This window comes from Lissotriton helveticus, chromosome 4_1 (assembly GCF_964261635.1).
Source record: "Lissotriton helveticus chromosome 4_1, aLisHel1.1, whole genome shotgun sequence".
NCBI classification, from domain to species: domain Eukaryota; kingdom Metazoa; phylum Chordata; class Amphibia; order Caudata; family Salamandridae; genus Lissotriton; species Lissotriton helveticus.
Window position 1 is genome coordinate 1,904,699,332 of NC_136063.1, and position 18,831 is coordinate 1,904,718,162.

An 18,831-nucleotide genomic window follows, 5' to 3' on the forward strand; every position below is an offset into this window, starting at 1 on the left:
CTCACCCTCATCCATTAGCTTTAGAAGCACAGCTCGGGGATCGATTGGGCATATCCAACACAGGGAAGCCCCCAGCAAGCTGACCACCAGGGGGATGCTTTTAGATGTCGACGGTGAGCGGGATCATCAGCTATCCAGCTTGCAAACATCCCTGAGGGAATACACTCGATTTCTTTGTAGACATATATCAATTTCTAATCCCACAATCCTCCTGGAGACAGTTGGACTCACTCACAACACACACACACCCACTTGGTACACTAAGGGGCTGCAACAAACACAATTTCCTGGGCTGCTTGTAGACCCCAATTCACAACTTTCAAGCCTCTGTTAATTTACGGCATCTCCAACAGAAGGTGTATGTGCCTGACTCTTCTTGAACAACGATCTTGTATGTCTGTGCTTGGCCAGCTACATGTGCACTGTTAGCTTTTAGGTTCATCTGTATCTATGCAGGTGTGTGTCACTACTGCCAACAGCCATGTATGCATTATTGTTCCAAGCTTAAAAAAAGTTTTTGGTGACTTGTAATTTCTTAGCCACAACATGCTCTGTCATTAACTTGTAAGTCTCATCTGTGCAGTTTAAGATGAAAGTTTCATGGCTGTCACTGTGATTGATACAGTTCTGTCTTAGATTAGTAAGTATATGACTTTTTTTTAGTATATCTGTTATTTAGATCAAGTGTCACTGTATTGCTCGATTCAGGGATAGCGTGTGTGTGCATTTGGAATGTTTATTAAACATTATAATTGCATTCCATGGGACATGAAGTGACTTTGATTGACATGAACTTGGATGCAATCACTGCACATACTATGAAAGTAAATGCATCAGTACGTGAAGGGTGTCACCTGCAACAGCTTTCACATTGGAATGTTTTGGATGTGTTCATGATCAGTTAGAAACTAATGAAGGATTAAATACAAACAATTAAATATCTAGGTGAAGAATATTTTACTTGTAAATGAACGGTTAAGCAAAACAAATCTTTGTTTTTCAAAGAGCCTACATTTGTTCTTAATGGGATGCTTTCCAGTTCACGAGCGTTGGTACACTGCAGAGCTCTGCTCACTGGCACTTGAGGCCTAGTACTTCATCATTCTTCACTGATGCAATAACTTGCAACATGCACTCCCTTGCCATACAACAGCATCAGCCTGCATTGGATCCTCTCCGTGCATTCAGTTGTAAAATACTGAACTTATAAGATGCTTTATTCATGTGTAACTACAATTAGCGTAAAGTCTCAAATTACTCAAGCCACTACTAACCAGAACAATGTATATTTTCTGTTTTCAGTGAAGATTCATATTTCATCCAGTCAGGGCACTTCAGTCTTTTGTCTTCAACACCACAGCTAGAGGGCAGATTCTGTTGCCTTTAACAATCGGGACAATGGAGGTTAATAGTGTAGCTTCTATATTTTAATCCTGCCTTTCCTTTAGTCTTCTCTTCTTTCAAGACCAAACCTCTCTTTTCACTAATAATGGTATTTTGGTTGCTTTTCGCATAAAACTGAATTCCTTTCTAAAATTCAGAATTGATAGAAACGGGATACGAGTTTGTCCTGTTCTGTGCGTTTTGCTATTTCAGCGTTAGCCAGTCTTCCTCAAGTACATGTTTCCATTTGTTTTGACATTTCTTTTTACTAAATATCTATTTATTGCTGATTTTGAAACAGCAAATAAAGCCATAGTACCTTGTACGGATCAAGGCCACAGTATTCCAGTACATTTCGCTAACTAAAGCTGACCCTGGACAGTGAAAACAGTTGCATACTTCACCTATAGTAGGAAGGCGGCCAGGAAGTAAAGGGACATCGAGGGAATAACCAGTGCAGCGTATTTATAAAAAAAAAAACCAAAAAAGTAACATGGATAGAGAAGAAAAAAAAATTTGTTCGAAGGAGAAGCGTGTCATTCTAGTCTGGAAACAACCATCCATTGCAATCCTACTTCCCTGGAGGGACCAAGGAGTGGGGGAAGAGGGGGTAGGGGAGGTGGCCAGGATTTAAAAGGACTGAAAGCTCAGTGAAAGCGCTGGAGTCCTTTAAATCTAGGTGGCATAAGGGAAGAGTATTCCAAACGGGAAAAATATTTTAGAAGAGGTTGCCAAATACGCGTGAAATTTTGTTTTTTACTTGTTTTTTTTGTACCATCTGATACTGTATTACAAATCTGACTATTACATCTTTATTCATCCCAAAAAGTTGCATACGATTCCTGTGCATTACATTCATCAAATGTTATGTATATATTGCCAAGATACTTTTATATTGCTGTAAACTCCTGTACACCGTGGCTGTCTTGCGTGAAAAAACTTGGTGCCCATAGTTCTGAAGCTTTAATTAAAAGAATTAAAAACGTAATCATATATGTGATGTTTTCACAGTATGCCATGCAACAGTAACACAACCATCATTCACCGTGCTAACTATATACAACATTTAGCATCATTCAAAATACAGTTTATCGAGCTTATCTTTTCTTGGTTCCCCAGCAGCCTTTCAAGGCATTTTCCACCTTTACAGATGCTGAATTTGAGCATCTGTAGTGAGGGTCGAACAAGAAAACTATAGGAAAACCCACCTTGGCAACCTTTATAATTGTGCCAACCTTTGACCAATTTGTAACCAACTTGAAAACAAATGCACTTTGCAATTCAGGCTCTGAAAAGCTTCATTTGGTACAAACTGGTCAAAGGAGTGAAAAGTTTAATTAAATTATTCAATTTGCTGCGTTTTATTTTTAGGTCTCGTGACCTATCAATGCGCATGCGCATTGAGAGAAGCGAGACTATAGGGCTTTAAACAAAGCTTACCTAACTGTGGCGATTTGCTGCTGTGCCCGTGGCTTTTAGGTCAATGCGCAAGCGCATTGACCTAAAATGCGCGTGCACATCACCAAATCGCCGTCTGTTCCCTCAGCCGCATTCCTTCCACACCTTTTGAAGTGAAGCTTAGCTTCACTTCAAAGGCCCCGGCTGCTTCACACCCTCATGCCGCTCTCCCCGCTCCGCCCCCTCCCCTGCCCGCCGTGTGCATTTCTCCTCCCCCCTTCCCCACAGCAATGCCCTCCGTCTTGTTTCCTTTCTTGTTTCTCTGGGAACTTTGCACTCCGATGACGCTGAATGGAGTGTGTTTACATGCTCAAGGCAGGCTGGGCTCACCGGTGGTCCTACACACAGCAGCAGCTGGCTTTTGTGTGTGCCTCTAGCAGTCTCTTTTCTTAGCCTATTGCTAACCTTACTTTCTTATCCAGAAAGCCAATCTTTTTGGTTGCAAACGGTTCTGTGCCACAAATAAGGTTACCAGCCGTTCATTTGTGCCGATCACCATCTCTCTTACTCCTGATATTTTCTACTACAGATAGTTATCGGGCATGGAGATTAGCCTATTTTTTTTTACATATTGGCACACGAAAACTACAACTCCCAGAAGACACTCGTTTGTTAAATCAAAGCTCAGTTCTACAAACCTGGTGTTCAGTGCACATACATGCAAAACCTGGCAACTTTGTAGTAAGCCACCAAAATCTAAGAGCCACGGCAATTCAAGCTCTGTGCATGCATGCAGACTGAGGAGGGTGCAGGGCCTGTACTTTGTTCCCACCTGCAGCCCGAGGTATCTTCTCACGTGCTGCTTAAACTCTGTCTTTTTCTGCAGTACAAGCAATGTGCCCACCACAGGCTGCGTCCAGTAGCAGAGGTCGTTACCAGTTAGCAAAGGACTTCCTGATCAGTGATTGTCAGCAAAGCCCAAAGCTATAATGCAGGGCCCTGGATGCTTTTTGAAATGGGATTTCTCCGTCGTCAAGATGCGCATTGTCTGCTTCAGCCACCTTACACCTGCTGCCAGGGTGGTGTACTGGAGCTCGAAGCCATCTCCTCTGCGTTCGGCCCCGTTCTGATTACCTCTGAGTCCTCCACATCACCTGTTCTTTCACTTTCGCTTTCTCGTTATATGCCCATATACATCTCCCATCACACTCACCCTCACTCACCCTCACCCTCGCTCACCCTCACCCTCGCTCACCCTCACTCACCCTCAACCCCTCACCCTCACTCACCCTCACCCTCAACCCCTCACCCTCACCCTCACTCACCCTCACTCACCCTCACCCTCACTCACCCTCAACCCCTCACCCTCAACCCCTCACCCTCACTCACCCTCAACCCCTCACCCTCACTCACCCTCCCTCAACCCCTCACCCTCACTCACCCTCACCCTCACTCACCCTCAACCCCTCACCCTCACTCACCCTCACTCACCCTCACTCACCCTCAACCCCTCACCCTCAACCCCTCACCCTCAACCCCTCACCCTCACTCACCCTCACCCTCACCCTCACTCACCCTCAACCCCTCACCCTCACTCACCCTCAACCCCTCACCCTCACTCACCCTCACTCACCCTCAACCTCACTCACCCTCACTCACCATCACTCACCCTCACTCACCCTCACCCTCACTCACCCTCAACCCCTCACCCTCACTCACCCTCACTCAATCTCAACCCCTCACCCTCACTCACCCTCAACCCCTCACCCTCACTCACCCTCAACCCCTCACCCTCAACCCCTCACTCACCCTCACTCTCACTCACCCTCACTCACCCTCACCCTCACTCACCCTCACCCTCACTCACCCTCAACCCCTCACCCTCACCCTCACTCACCCTCATTCACCCTCACCCTCACTCACCCTCACCCTCACTCACCCTCAACCCCTCACCCTCACTCACCCTCAACCCCTCACCCTCACTCACCCTCAACCCCTCACCCTCACTCACCCTCAACCCCTCACCCTCACTCACCCTCACTCACCCTCAACCCCTCACCCACCCTCACCCTCACTCACCCTCAACCCCTCACCCACCCTCACCCTCTCTCACCCTCACCCTCACCCTCACTCACCCTCAACCCCTCACCCTCAACCCCTCACCCTCACCCTCACTCACCCTCAACCCCTCACCCTCACCCTCACTCACCCTCAACCCCTCACCCTCACTCACCCCCTCACCCTCACCCTCACTCACCCTCACCCTCACCCTCAACCCCTCACCCTCACTCACCCTCAACCCCTCACCCTCACCCTCACTCACCCTCAACCCCTCACCATCACTCACCCTCAACCCCTCACCCTCACTCACCCTCAACCCCTCACCCTCAACCCCTCACTCACCCTCACTCTCACTCACCCTCAACCCCTCACCCTCACTCACCCTCACCCTCACTCACCCTCACCCTCACTCACCCTCAACCCCTCACCCTCACTCACCCTCAACCCCTCACCCTCACTCACCCTCACCCTCACTCACCCTCAACCCCTCACCCTCAACCCCTCACCCTCACCCTCACTCACCCTCAACCCCTCACCCTCACTCACCCTCACCCTCACTCACCCTCTACCCCTCACCCTCACTCACCCTCAACCCCTCACCCTCACTCACCCTCAACCCCTCACTCACCCTCACCCTCAACCCCTCACCCTCACCCTCACTCACCCTCACCCTCACTCACCCTCACCCTCACTCACCCTCAACCCCACACCCTCACTCACCCTCAACCCCTCACCCTCACTCACCCTCACCCTCACTCACCCCCTCACCCACCCTCAACCCCTCACCCTCACTCACCCTCACCCTCACTCACCCTCAACCCCTCACTCACCCTCAACCCCTCACTCACCCTCAACCCCTCACCCTCACCCTCACTCACCCTCACAACACATATTGTGTTACAATAGGTGTCACATTTGCGAAAGATAAAACTATTGGCATTGTAAATAACAAAGCTATTAATTTCGCTATTTTCAAAACAAGCACATAAATAAAAAATGTGTCCTTTACAATACCAATAGCTCAAACTTTCCTAATGCGAGACCTATTGCATTGCTGTGCTTCTCTCCCCTGCTGCACTCCCCTGCTCTCTAGAGATGTGGCCTAACGACCAAAGCTGCCATCTAAGTCACGTAAATACAAAACATGTTGCATTCCAAATGCTATAGGTGTCACATTCGCGAAAGTTATAACTATTGGCATTGTAAATGACAAAGCCATCAATTTAGCAATTTTAAAAACCAACAAATAAATAAAATATGTCATTTACAAGACCAATAACTCCAACTTTTCTAATGCGAGACCTATTGCATTCCCAATGCTTGTTTTAACTGTATTTCTGTTCAGCTCTTTCAGCAAAAAAATAAAAATAGAAAAGCCAATGTAACAAGGCATCCATAGGTACATGAAGTATTCTGGTAGCATTAATTCACCTAATCTTAACTGTCTTTGTCAGTGGGCCCCAAAACATTTAAAATGGGAATCTATAGGAAATATTCATATATAATTACTTGAAAGTCATTTGTGGCATAGTGGGTAAGGTCTTACGAATCGCATTCTCAAGGTTAAAGGTTCATACACAATTAGTCCAAATAGAAAGGATTGCGTCCTCTTTGCACAATTAATAGTAGAGAGTTGGATTGGCTGCAGAACTTTACACCATACCGTCTGCAATAGTGAACCTTCTGTAGTCATTAGGTAATCAGTAACTATTCATCAGTTACTATGTAATCACCAACCTATTGGTGCCATCATCTATATATTGAAATATGTAACATGTATGTATACTATAGGTAACTTCACAGTATAGGAAACAACCAATTTATGGGTGAACAACTTGTGTACAGCCATTTAACACATCCTCTCAAGTTGTGTGTGGTTTATAAATCCCACAAATACAATGAATAATTAAATTTCTGAGTAAATGAAGTAGTACTTGTGTAATAATTCTTCACATGCTCATACATGTCTTTGTGAAGTGGCCTCCCAGTAGCTAGTGAGCATGCATGAGTTTTTTAAATTAATGTTTTCACATAATGCCACCTTTTTTAAAATAGCTTAACACCCACTGACTAAAATGTCTCAATATTCATGAAAATTCCACAATGTGATAGGTTAAAAAGCCTTTACATCACAATGTAGGATTGTCTGGAATGTACCATCAGTAAATCCGACCCTGCATATTGCATCAGTGGATGGGCCAACAGAGTGATATTCCCTGTGGATGGTCTGCGAGGTGGGTTACAAGGTGGTAAGGTTTTAGCCAATAATTTGCACATCGTTTCCAAATCTGGTATCTGAGAGACGGGCAATACGTCAGAAAGATTGTCAGTGGATTAGATCAGAAGTCAGGGTCTGGTAAGAATTTCACATTTTAGCAACGATGGAATATCTCATTGAAAAGTTTGTTTGAGCCCCATTCTGATTTACAATAGAACTGTGGCGGGTCTGATGTGAGGAAGAATGTAATGTAATGTATGTATACTTGTAAAGCGCACTGTTACCTCGTTACGTGGCGTCCTGGCGCTGTATACCGCTGGGGAACCCGTCCTGGGTTTCCCTGTGAGAGGGCACTCCAAGGTGAAGCCAGGCACCCCCGGCGTTGCTGGGGCCGTTGTGGAGATTAAGCAAGCTATTGCCCAGAGTTGCAGAGTGGGACCCATGGTTAGCGCAGGCACCTAAGCGAGAATTATCGAGTCCGCGGCCATTGACCCAAGACCCTACCGCGTCGGGAATTGAACCCTGGTCCCGGGCTGACCTCTGCTTCAGGGTCTGCCGCTTCTAACCGGTGAGCCACACTTCTCCAATGTGGACACTTACCCCCTGAACAAAGACTGAGAAATTGGCCTCGGTTCGGAGAAATGGCATCATTATATATTCAAGTAGATGCTTCTCTTTGCTTCAGTCCTAACAGCCCCACAAAAGCTATTAATGAAGAATGTTTTAGTGTTGTACAATATAACATTTTACGTGACATCTGCTCCATATGGTACCAAGGTATTAAACAAACCCTGGGCGTTTTAAAAGATGCCTCCAGCTAATTAACTTCATGAGAATGTCAATATGCCCTATACTGAGTACTGCTGATTGTAAAACTGCTTTTCTTTATGGTGTAAAACTCGTTTTGACACAGTGTGACCATGATGTATGCGTCTATAATAAAGTGAAATTTCTTTTTTTAGATTGAGCAGTGAGCATTAAATCTCCACAACAGTAAACCCAATCTTATTTCTTGAGCAGAATATTACCACCCATTAGGAAAGTGGATTTTTCACTGTTTGGCAGCAGCTTTGTGATGTGCCTGACTGAACATATAAGCAGAAGTAATAGAACAGATTTAAAAAATAAATCTTTGAAGAATTCCCTGTCAACTTAAAAGATACTGTGTATACAATGGCAGCCGCTGGGCTGTGAATTACAAAATGCTGGTGCAGCCACTGCCTGTTTGAGCACTGACAGCTTTGGCTGAACGCCAAACCATGCACCAAGCAGAATGTTTTAAATCTTACATATGAAACAAACGCAGGCCAGATCCCACTGCAGTGTTATGTTTACAACATAAAAATCATGATGTATCTGTTCAGGTCATCTTTGTAGCAATACTAGATTCCACAGTAGAGGTGCGGCTGAGTGTACTGTAAACATGATTACTTGGTTAACAAAAACCAGAAAGACGATTTTTACTTTTTAGACCCAAACCGCAAGTATATTTTGTATGAAATCATCCTCGAACACAAGAATTGAACTGATATAGACAGGATTGTACTAGAAAAAGAGTACAACTTTGGTTTTCCACTTTGGAATGAACCTGAACTCTTGTTAACCTCATGGGTGCTGCTGACTAGCTCAGCTCGTCATGAGGCGCAGCGGAGCTGCCCTCATGACGAGCTGGAACGTTCGCACGCGGGGCTAATTTCCCCGCTGTGCTGAACGTTCTAAAAACGGGTGTCGCCGTGACGAGCTGAGCTCGTCAACAGCACGGTGGCGCTGCGCGCGGCCCCATCCCCCCCGCACAGCGGAGGGAAAACACCCCGCAGCGAAGGGGTTAATATGCCACTTAAAATATTTCAAGTGTAAAAAAGATTTGAAAACCACTCTCTTCAAGGATACTTTTGCTCTTGTTAATTGGACCTTGTACAGCACGCAGTTTGTATTTCACTACCTGGTAGGGACTACATTAAACATTCTAATGGACATCTTCAAGAAATACCCTACTCCGTCCCATGCCAAGTTTGCTTTAACCAACCATTTAAGGGACTGATGCTCAATGCCTACTTTCTATGAAGATCACTAAATTCCAGAATTGCATCTTTACCATTTATTTAATGTTACATATAGGTGCTAATTCACAAAAGCATGTATGAATACAGGTACTAGTTTAACAGTTGTACTCTTTTACATACTGTAAAATATTCTGAATCAGACCTGAAACATCCAATTCGTTATTAGTAGTCCTTTTTGTTTATATTAACTGTTCACGAATATTCCTTTTTTTATTCTCATTATACTTGTTTTGAATAGGCCTGGACGAAATGTATATTATGTGGTCATAATTCAAGTTATTTTGGGAATTTTATTTTACACGTATTAGGAAAAAATTCCTGAAATGTTGCCATGTTATTCCATGTCGCGATTCACCACAAAATTTTAAACTGAGCGCTCAGTGTGTTTTTTTGTGTCTGTAAATAGTGCTGTGCTCCATTTCAGGGAAAGACTTGCCCTTGACATAGTAATTACATAACTGTCTTCCTGGGATTCGAAGGAGGTTAACAGTGCACATATTTCATTAAAAAATGTTTAGCTGAGGCACAGTGTTCATAGCAAACAATGCCTACAATTTGTTTAAAGAAAAGGCAACCAGGCTTCTACACAAAAACACGAAATGCAAGCCAAACTAAATCTATAGTTTTTGACAGAAGTTTACCTAGTATTCTTGCATGCTTAAGGGTGAAACAAAACACTTTGACAATCATCATCAACAACAGGAACTACAGTGGTTGGTGGAGAGTATATGGGGGTGAGTAGAACATATTTGTTGGAGAAACTACCAGGGCAGAGAACTAGAGCATGTGTAGGGGAGGGGTTGGTAGAAAAAGAAGAAGTACTGAAGAAGATGTAATTAGGGAATGGGAAAGATTGTCCCTCCATGAAAAACAGTCCAATAGCCCAAGAGAGAAGAGTATGGTGGGAGAGGGAAGTAGAAGGGAAGTAAACGAGTCCTGTGATGAGGATATGTGTGTGGGTGGTATCTCTCTGTTAAAGGAAATATAAAACCGAACTGAAGGGTGCTTAAAATGACTCAAATAGAGCACAAAAACATAATGAAATGAACAACAGAGATAACATTTTATGTGTCCAAAATGTTGAAAAAAAATGGAGCCACATGTAAAATTAGATATCTTAGCTACAAGATTTAGGTACATATGTGGTATTTGTATATGAACCTACCAGAAGACCGGAAGAACTGTTTGCTGTCAAAGGAAGAGCAAAAATCAGAGAGTGACTCTAAGTGAGAATGCTGGGAGAAAAGGTGGACTTGCTATGGATGTCGTTCACATCCTGTGTGAGTAGACGGGGAAGGCCTGCTGCAGAGCCATCAAAAATGGTGAACTTCTCCAGATATGCAGGGTTGCCAGTCGTAAAGTCTTTGTGTATACGCTATATTTTCAATAGGGACCTTTTTAAATACATCAGTATTAATCCACATGCAAACCTTCCACAGAAACACGCTTTTTTGTAAACTAATACAACACTGACTCTGCAAGTTGAAACCATTCATTGCCTTTTTAGTTTTTTTTTATTGACTACAAGCCGTATTTGATCCGGTAGTCAAGTGTTTGGCTATTAAGGCTATTTCCCTATCTGATCTGATTCCAGTGAAAGAACACATACCTGTTTATCTGGAAAACGGACCTAACTACAACAGAAAGAAAATTCATCCTACTTGTCCCATATGATCAGGATGAAACAGTAGAAGGCCTGCATGCAGAAGGCCTGGCCATATCATAACAAAGACAATGCTCTGCCAACCTCGCTACACATGATGAAATATGCCATATTATGGTTATATATATTAGCACTACTTGTATCAGAGTACGTATCTTCACTATTGATAACTGCATTTGCAGTAAGCTTTTCATATATAAATAGTATGTATGCCCATTTAGAGTGCACTCTCAAAGCTGACTTCTTTATTATTCTCCTTGTCACTGCAGCCCTACAGTCTCTTGTCTGTGTCTGCCTTATAACTTAAGATTCCATAGTCCATACCTTGTTTGAAATGTCCACTTCACCAAATTATGAAATCTCATAAACTTAGAACCCTGAAATCTGATTACATTTCTCAACTCCATCAAATCTGATTGTTTATGAAATCTTTAGGGTACTTAACTACTCTATCTCTGCATTCTGTTTCATTTGGAGAGAAAGTTGATCCACTGGGCCGGAGCAAAAAGCTACTCCCACCGGTGGGAGAAAACCGCATTTCCCTGCCCATAATCTCAGGCAGGGAAATGCTTTGAATTGCTTCCACCCTACAGAAGCAAATCAAAACTGCTCCTGTGGGGTGGAAGCAATGCCAGCTCTAGCTGCACCAGCAATGGGTGTAACCAGGGGAGCCAGCGGGTTTGGGGGCCCTTAGGTCTTCCCATGCTGCCCCCAATGAGTGACTAGCCATGGGGTGCACTGGGAGGGCACTGGGGCTCCCCTGTTTAAAAACAATTAAACGTGACTAGTTGTAGTGTGCCCCGGGTGGGCACTGGGGCAAGCCACTTTAAAGAAGAACATGCTGGCTACTGCAGGAGCAGGGAGCCTGTGAGCCGCAGGGGCCCTGAGGCTCCCCCGTGGCCCCTTATTAAAAAAAAACGTGGGTGTCCCCGGTGGGATAAGGAAACCCACAAAGATTTCTTTTTTTTTTAAAAAGTGAATAATAAATGAGTGGCTCATTTACTATTCACCTTTAAGGAGCCTCCCACAATGCCCTGAAGAAGTCTCTAAGAGGGGCAGGGTCATCCCCAATTATTTTTATTTTTTTATATTGTGGGGGGCTGTAGGGAGGTTTGCAGCCCCCAAGCAACACCAGAAAAAAACGGTCTCCTGGGTCATTGAAACAATGACCCCAGGAGAACTTACCTCATTATTCAAAATCATGTCCATCCATGTTGGATCTTTTGTTCTACAGCTGGGATTGCAGTACCACCTAGGGGCTGGTTGTATAATTGCAGTTTTTGTGATACAGCGTATCCCATAAACTACAAGGCTTTTATGTGGGTATTTTTATGATTGCATCTTTTGAGGTGTAAAACGTTAAAAAGTAAGAGATATTTTTTGTCTTCTTAAGGACACATAGTTAGATAGAGAGGTAGATAGATAGATAGATAGATAGTTAGAAGGATGGATACCTTCTTACATAGATAGATGGACAGATAGATAGATAGATAGATAGACAGACAGACAGACAGACAGACAGACAGACAGACAGAGATAGATAGATAGATAGATAGATAGATAGATAGATAGATAGATAGATAGATAGATAGATAGATAGATAGATAGATAGATAGATAGATAGATAGGATACTTCACCTGCACTTACACATATAGTATAATCCCATAGGTAGAAGATCCCTTGTTACTGACAACATGCCCCTTAAACCTGAATCTTAATTCATTACAAAAATATGAGCTAAATTATTCGAAATCTTATAAATCCTCTAGCGCAATGTTACTACAAGCTTCAAACACAGAAATCTCAAGGAGCACCCAGGGACAATCACTCCTGACTACTATCACTGTGCGTAGAAAGGCAAGTACTCAACTATCCTTTTACTTTGTACCAGTGACACCTCTCTCCGGATTTACTTCTACAAATTCCCTAAAGGTTTCCCAGAACTACAAAATGTCCTGTTCTGTTACACAAAGCTTACCATCTTGGCTTCATCCTCTACCCAGGCTGAAATATGCATCTCTTATCTACAAAAATGGCTAAGTACTAACCAAGCATCTGAACCTATCTTGAATCCTTTTGTATCCCATCTTCAAATGCTGCTGAAAATGAGGACAAACGTAATAATTGGTAATTGTCCCACTTGTTCTCTAGTAACACTTTAAGTTATCAAACTCTAATAGAAATCCTCCTTCCAGTATACCCGCCTTAATGAATTATTGAACACCCACATTCAACCTCTACTGCTACTCTTCTCAACCAATAGTCATCGTAATGAATCTCCTGAGCTACAACCTATGAGAGTTTTTTTCTGCCTTCTACTCTAGCCCACTTCAGCTCATTATTACTGCCTATTTCCTATTACCCATTCAAATGAGGGATTCTGGCCTAATTTGGCAAATAACCCAATTACAATCTTGCTATTTCCCCTCATATTTCTCTTCAACCTCTCAACACTTACAATAGTCATTCACTCCGGGAAACATCCTTTACCACGCGGATTTTACTCCGCAAGGCTTTAACAACGCGTCCATTTCAACGCAAGTCGTAACCACGACTTGCGCTGGAGGGCGCTAGAGGTTTAAGAATAGTATATTTACTATTCCAACACCTTCCCTAGTGTCCACGGGGACTGGTGTTAGAATAGTAAATTATCCTCTGCTCTATCTCCTGTAACCTGAACACCCTCCTTTCTGAAAACAAGACACTCCTTCTCAACCTCTAAAAATCCAAACTTCCCTAGCCTCAGCTTACAACACTATGAAATCACATCTCCCCTATCACCCAAGTTTTTATTCTGAAACACATCATGCAACAAAAGTGGCCCCTGGACCAACAAAACCTCTTATATTCATTCTTTTGTACATAAATGCAGGAAAACTGTTGGTTGTTTACCAGGCCCAAATTCACAAAAATCCCTTGGGGTATATTTTTTCATGACAATCATTCTGAGTCCGAGAAGAACTGAATTTCAGTTTCTCTCATCCACAGATAGAGCCTCTATTTAAAATGAACTATAAACCGCTTTCTCATCTGCTTTAAACATTGTCCTCTCCACTTGCAACCGCTACTTGCAGTCACTGATCAGCATTTAAACAGTCTCAAAAGACTGCTTATGTAATATTTTCTAACAAGCTTGACCTATTATTCTTAACTGAAACCTGTCTTAAATACTCCTCCCAGCTTGTAAAGGATCTACTCTTCCCCAGGTGACTTGATTCTCTGTCATGACTGAAAAAAGTAAAATAGGAACCGCACTGGCAGTTATCCACAGAAACTCAATGCACTACAAGTGTTTGAAGTGTGAGCCGTGCTTCACTGTAAAATGTCTGTCAGTGAAAATAGAAACTGAGGACTTGAATCAAACCAAATTCCATATGATTAATCATACAACTGAAAGAACTCTTGCTCCCCACTCCTGGAAATCTCTCTCCCTCCTGACATGTGATCTTCTTCTAACTAAGCGAGTTTTCAAACACTTTAAAAACCTGGTTGCTCCTACACGTTTATGTCTAACCTGGTTACTATTGCTGTCTTTTGATACCTTAGCGCCAAGAGACTTTATGGTGAATGTGCACGCTGTAAGTTTTGTATACCAAAGTACAAGGAACATATTCTAGTTGTCTAGGCCTCTACAGCTTTCAAGACTATTTTTTAATGGAAATCGGGAGCAAATACATGAAAAGTACATGGCACAAATGTAACTGGTTCCTGCTGTATATAGCGTCCGCTTATAGATAGGTGCACAGAATCCTAAATATTTTCACAAACTTTGGAAAATACTCCGGCTATTCGATAAACTGGACTAAATCGATGATTTTTACGATTCAAGGTTCAATATCAAAACTCCCTACAGGGTGTGAGGTTGAAATAGCGACCGTAGGATTCAGATACCTGGGTGTATATATAACTCCAGATCCTCAGACCTTTTACGACAACAATCTTGCCGTCCCGTTGGAGAGGCTTAGTAATGATGTCAACATTGGAGGTCATTCCCCTCTCCTTACTGAGTCGAGCTGCCCTTTTCAAGATGCTGGCGCTTCCCCGTTTTTTATATCTCCTCCAAAATTGTCTACATAAGGTCCCCGACTCCTATTTTAGGAGCATAGGAAGTGAGGTAAGAACTCTGCTTTGGGACGGGATAGCGCCCCATATAGCATTACATAAACTGACCATGGGTTGGTATGATGGAGGTATCGCGCTCCCCGATATACTATTGGGCCTCGCAATTAATTGTGGTGAATCATTGGATATACCGCTCACCGATGGACCCAGCATATCTGTTGGATCAATACCAAATGGGCAGGGAGGGATACCTAGGAGCCCTCTACTCAAAAGTCCGGAAATACCGATATCTGGGCCCAATAGCCCATACAGTAGAGATAAGGCGTCAAGCTAATAGAAGGCTTGGCTGGTCGGACCGACTGACTCAAGCAACTCCATTATGGTCCACCCAACAGCTGGGATCACTATGTCACCAACCAGGATTTGATAAGTGGGACACCATAGGCATCTCGACAATAGGTCACCTTGTGAAAAAAGGGAAAATATTAACATTCACAGAACTGCAGGCACAGTATAAATTAGCTCAGGGGAAATCTTCCGATATTTACAGATTCGCCATGCTCTTAAAGCAGCGATTTCAGACCTAGCGAATATACCGGAGGCCTCCCCTCTCGAGGATCGATTGCTTTCGGAACCTATGTCAGAAAAGGCTGGTCGCTGACATATAAGAAATTATTCAATAACTTGCCGGATCCTTTTCACACTCTTCGAGAGAGGTGGCAAGTAGATGTTGGGCAAAACGAAGCAGATGACTGGCAAACTGCACTAATGTCCCTGAGAGAAGCAGCAATTCCTCTTGGGCTCCGCCTGATTCAATTGAAAATCCTACACAGAACATACCTAACAGGGGCCACACTAGCAAAAATAGGGAACAGGCCAGACGCAGGATGTTTCTGCCACAGCGGTCAAGAGGCTACCTTTTACCATACTATTTGGGAATGACCTCACATACAACCTCTATGGGAAAAAGCTACAAGACACATGCAGAAGGCACTAGGTAAATAGATTAGCCTTACGCCAAAAGTAGGGCTTCTCAATATATGGGAGGCCACAGACTTAACAGAGGTGGAAAAACAAATGACTACACTAGGAAACACCTTAGTAAAACGGGCAATTGCAATGAAGTGGGGAGTGGGGGAGAAGCCATCATCGAAAAGCTGGACGCAGGATTTAGACAAATGTATGACAGCGGAAAATGAGGTGTTCCGATCCAGCGGTTGTCCTATGACGTGGGATAAAAAATGGGGTATATGGAACATGTATCGTGGAGAGCTGTGTACATCGCCCACTATGCATATGGAAATTAAGGAACGTAAAAGAGATGAGACAGGAGCTAAGGGCTGATTCATTGTTGATTCCTTTGGCTATGAGAATGTGGTAAATGTTGTAACATTCTTGCAACTAACTGAAATGTGATGTACATGTTTATTTCAATTCAATAAAAATATTAAACAAACATAACTGGTGCCAGTGTTTTGAACCCATGATTGCACAAAGAATAGGTGATGCTTGAAATGTAGCCCACTAATTCCCAAACTTACATTGACATAGGAGAGGAAACAGCCAGGGGAAGTTAGGTGCCTATATAAACAAGTAACCAGCATTTATAAAGACTCATTGAAAGCACTGTAACTGAGCTATGCAATACAAATCTGAAAAAGTATACATATGGATCATACCGAATATACAGAAATAACAGAACGTAACATTTAGATTCCAAAGAGGATGTATCATTGGAACCCCTGGTGGTGTTATAGGATTTATCACGTAAAGTCTAAGCAGTAACATGAGAGAGTTCTGCCTCATAGGATGGGTGGTAAAGGAACATTCTTCCAGCAGTAGTAGTAGCCATTTTAGTTCCATACATCCATCACCCTTACTGTGTCCATGTAAGACCAGTATGAAATTTTCTTGTTCCAAGCTAAAAAGTATATTTTATTTTCCAAAGTAGAAGGCAAGTGAACCAGCCATTCTGACATATTGTATAAACAGAGACCTAGAGGTCTATTTGAATAACTACTCACCAAGGGACGGTGCCACATTAAGTCCACTACTGGCATCTCCGATACGGCGCCACATTGAGAAGATAAATGCTAAAAAACATAGAAGCATTGGCAAAGCAAACAGTTATCGCCTTTGGGACCTAGTAGCTTTGCCAATTGCTTTTGACGCTGCTGTGCAGTGCCAAGACACTGGCATGTACGCAAGAAGGTTTTGGGTCCGACACACAGACCAGCCTGGACCTCAACACTTGGAAAACAGAACAAAATGGCTAGCCTTGAAATTTCAAATCTGAATTGGAGCCCACACAGCTCTTAAATACTGCGTGGCCAAGCTGTTTGTTTAGCAAAACATTTATTTATAATTCATGAACCGTTTCAGAGTTCTCAAAAACATGGCATCAGAAGAAAACCACTGTCACAAGCAGTCAAATCAAAAACAAAAACTGACAATTGTGCACATAATCAATACAAACAATGCAAACGTGAATATTAAATAATCAAACAATCACATAATTCGAGACACCAAAGAAACATTTTGAATACACTACATACAGTCCAAATCAATTATAATCAAATAACATATAACACTGAAGGGGAAAAAAACCAGTCCTTTAACTGAAATACCAGTGGACAGGCGGAATAACAGAAGGAAAAGAAATGCCTGCCTGTCTCACAAGACCTGTGACTAAATGTTCAGTCTGGTTGCACGCTAGGGCTCAAACAAATGGAGTAGATTAGTCCCTAGCTGCACGCTCCTTTGTTGTCACAGGCTGGGGGTCAACGCGTTTCGAACCCAAAGAATTGAGGGTTCTCCCCAGGACAGGGACCGGGTAGAGTCTTAACTGCATCACGAGCAAAAAGGAATTGCAGGAGTGGAGGTAGGCTGTAGTACAGAACAGGTTACTCTGGAATTGTGGAGGTATCAATCACGCAAGACGCCCGCCAGGCGGTGCGCTGTTGGAGAACTCCAGCGTTCACATTCTTTGGCGAAGCTGCGCGTCCTATGTTAAGGGGGCCGGCTGTGTGAAGACAAGGTCTAGGATTCTTCCTCGCGTAGGGCGGAGAATAATTCTGCCGAATGGCGCCGGTTTGGCACAGGGATTGAATCCAGACTGTGGCCGGAGGCGATCAAAGAGTCCTGCTTGTGACAGTGGTTTTCTTCTGATGCCATGTTTTTGAGAACTCTGAAACGGTTCATGAATTATAAATAAATGTTTTGCTAAACAAACAGCTTGGCCACGCAGTATTTAAGAGCTGTGTGGGCTCCAATTCAGATTTGAAATTTCAAGGCTAGCCATTTTGTTCTGTTTTCCAAGACACTGGCAGCAGCATAAAGATACAGTTAAAACAGGTGTGATGTAGTCAAATCATTCCAGTGACAGGGGCAAACGTAAGAAAATGTGTGCGCACCAGAGGATTGATATGGAAACCATATGCTTTCATTTTTTAATTTACAAATCCAAGAAGGCAAACATCACTTGGATTGGTACATAAAAAGTGTAATATTTTTTGTGCAAAAGCATTATTTAGAAAAAGGACACATGCTTTGGGAGTGTTGGATGTAACAGAGAAGCTGTCTGTGCCCAACATCCCAGTGAACAAAGGATCAGAAGATGATTCCTTTGGGGGTACTATGCCACCTGAAATTAAGACACTTGATCTTTTGACTCTGGATTCTAGAGAAAATCCACACGCACCATGTGAGACACTCAAAACATGGTTATACCAACCCTGATAAAATCCATATGGACGAAACATGTTGGCTGGGCTGTTTAACTGTTGAATTAAGGAATTAATAAAGTTGGATCTTAACATCAAAACACACGACTCCGGATGGAATGAATTTGATATAATTGATCTAATATGAGATTGCTTTCGATGAGAGAATTGCACACTCTGAAATTTCATTGCTCTAAATTTAGGTATACTAATTGTGATTGTTGGCGCTCCTTTTTCAGTTGTTATAATTCTCTAATGTG

At 43.1% G+C, this 18,831-nt stretch overlaps 1 protein-coding gene across 5 annotated transcripts in view; it reads right to left on the reverse strand.

The window, feature by feature from the left end:
• LOC144829423 (muscleblind-like protein 3) overlaps positions 1–18,831 on the reverse strand; it is a 559,780-nt gene that overhangs the window by 293,998 nt on the left and 246,951 nt on the right. The gene's annotated exons all lie outside the window — the stretch shown is intronic.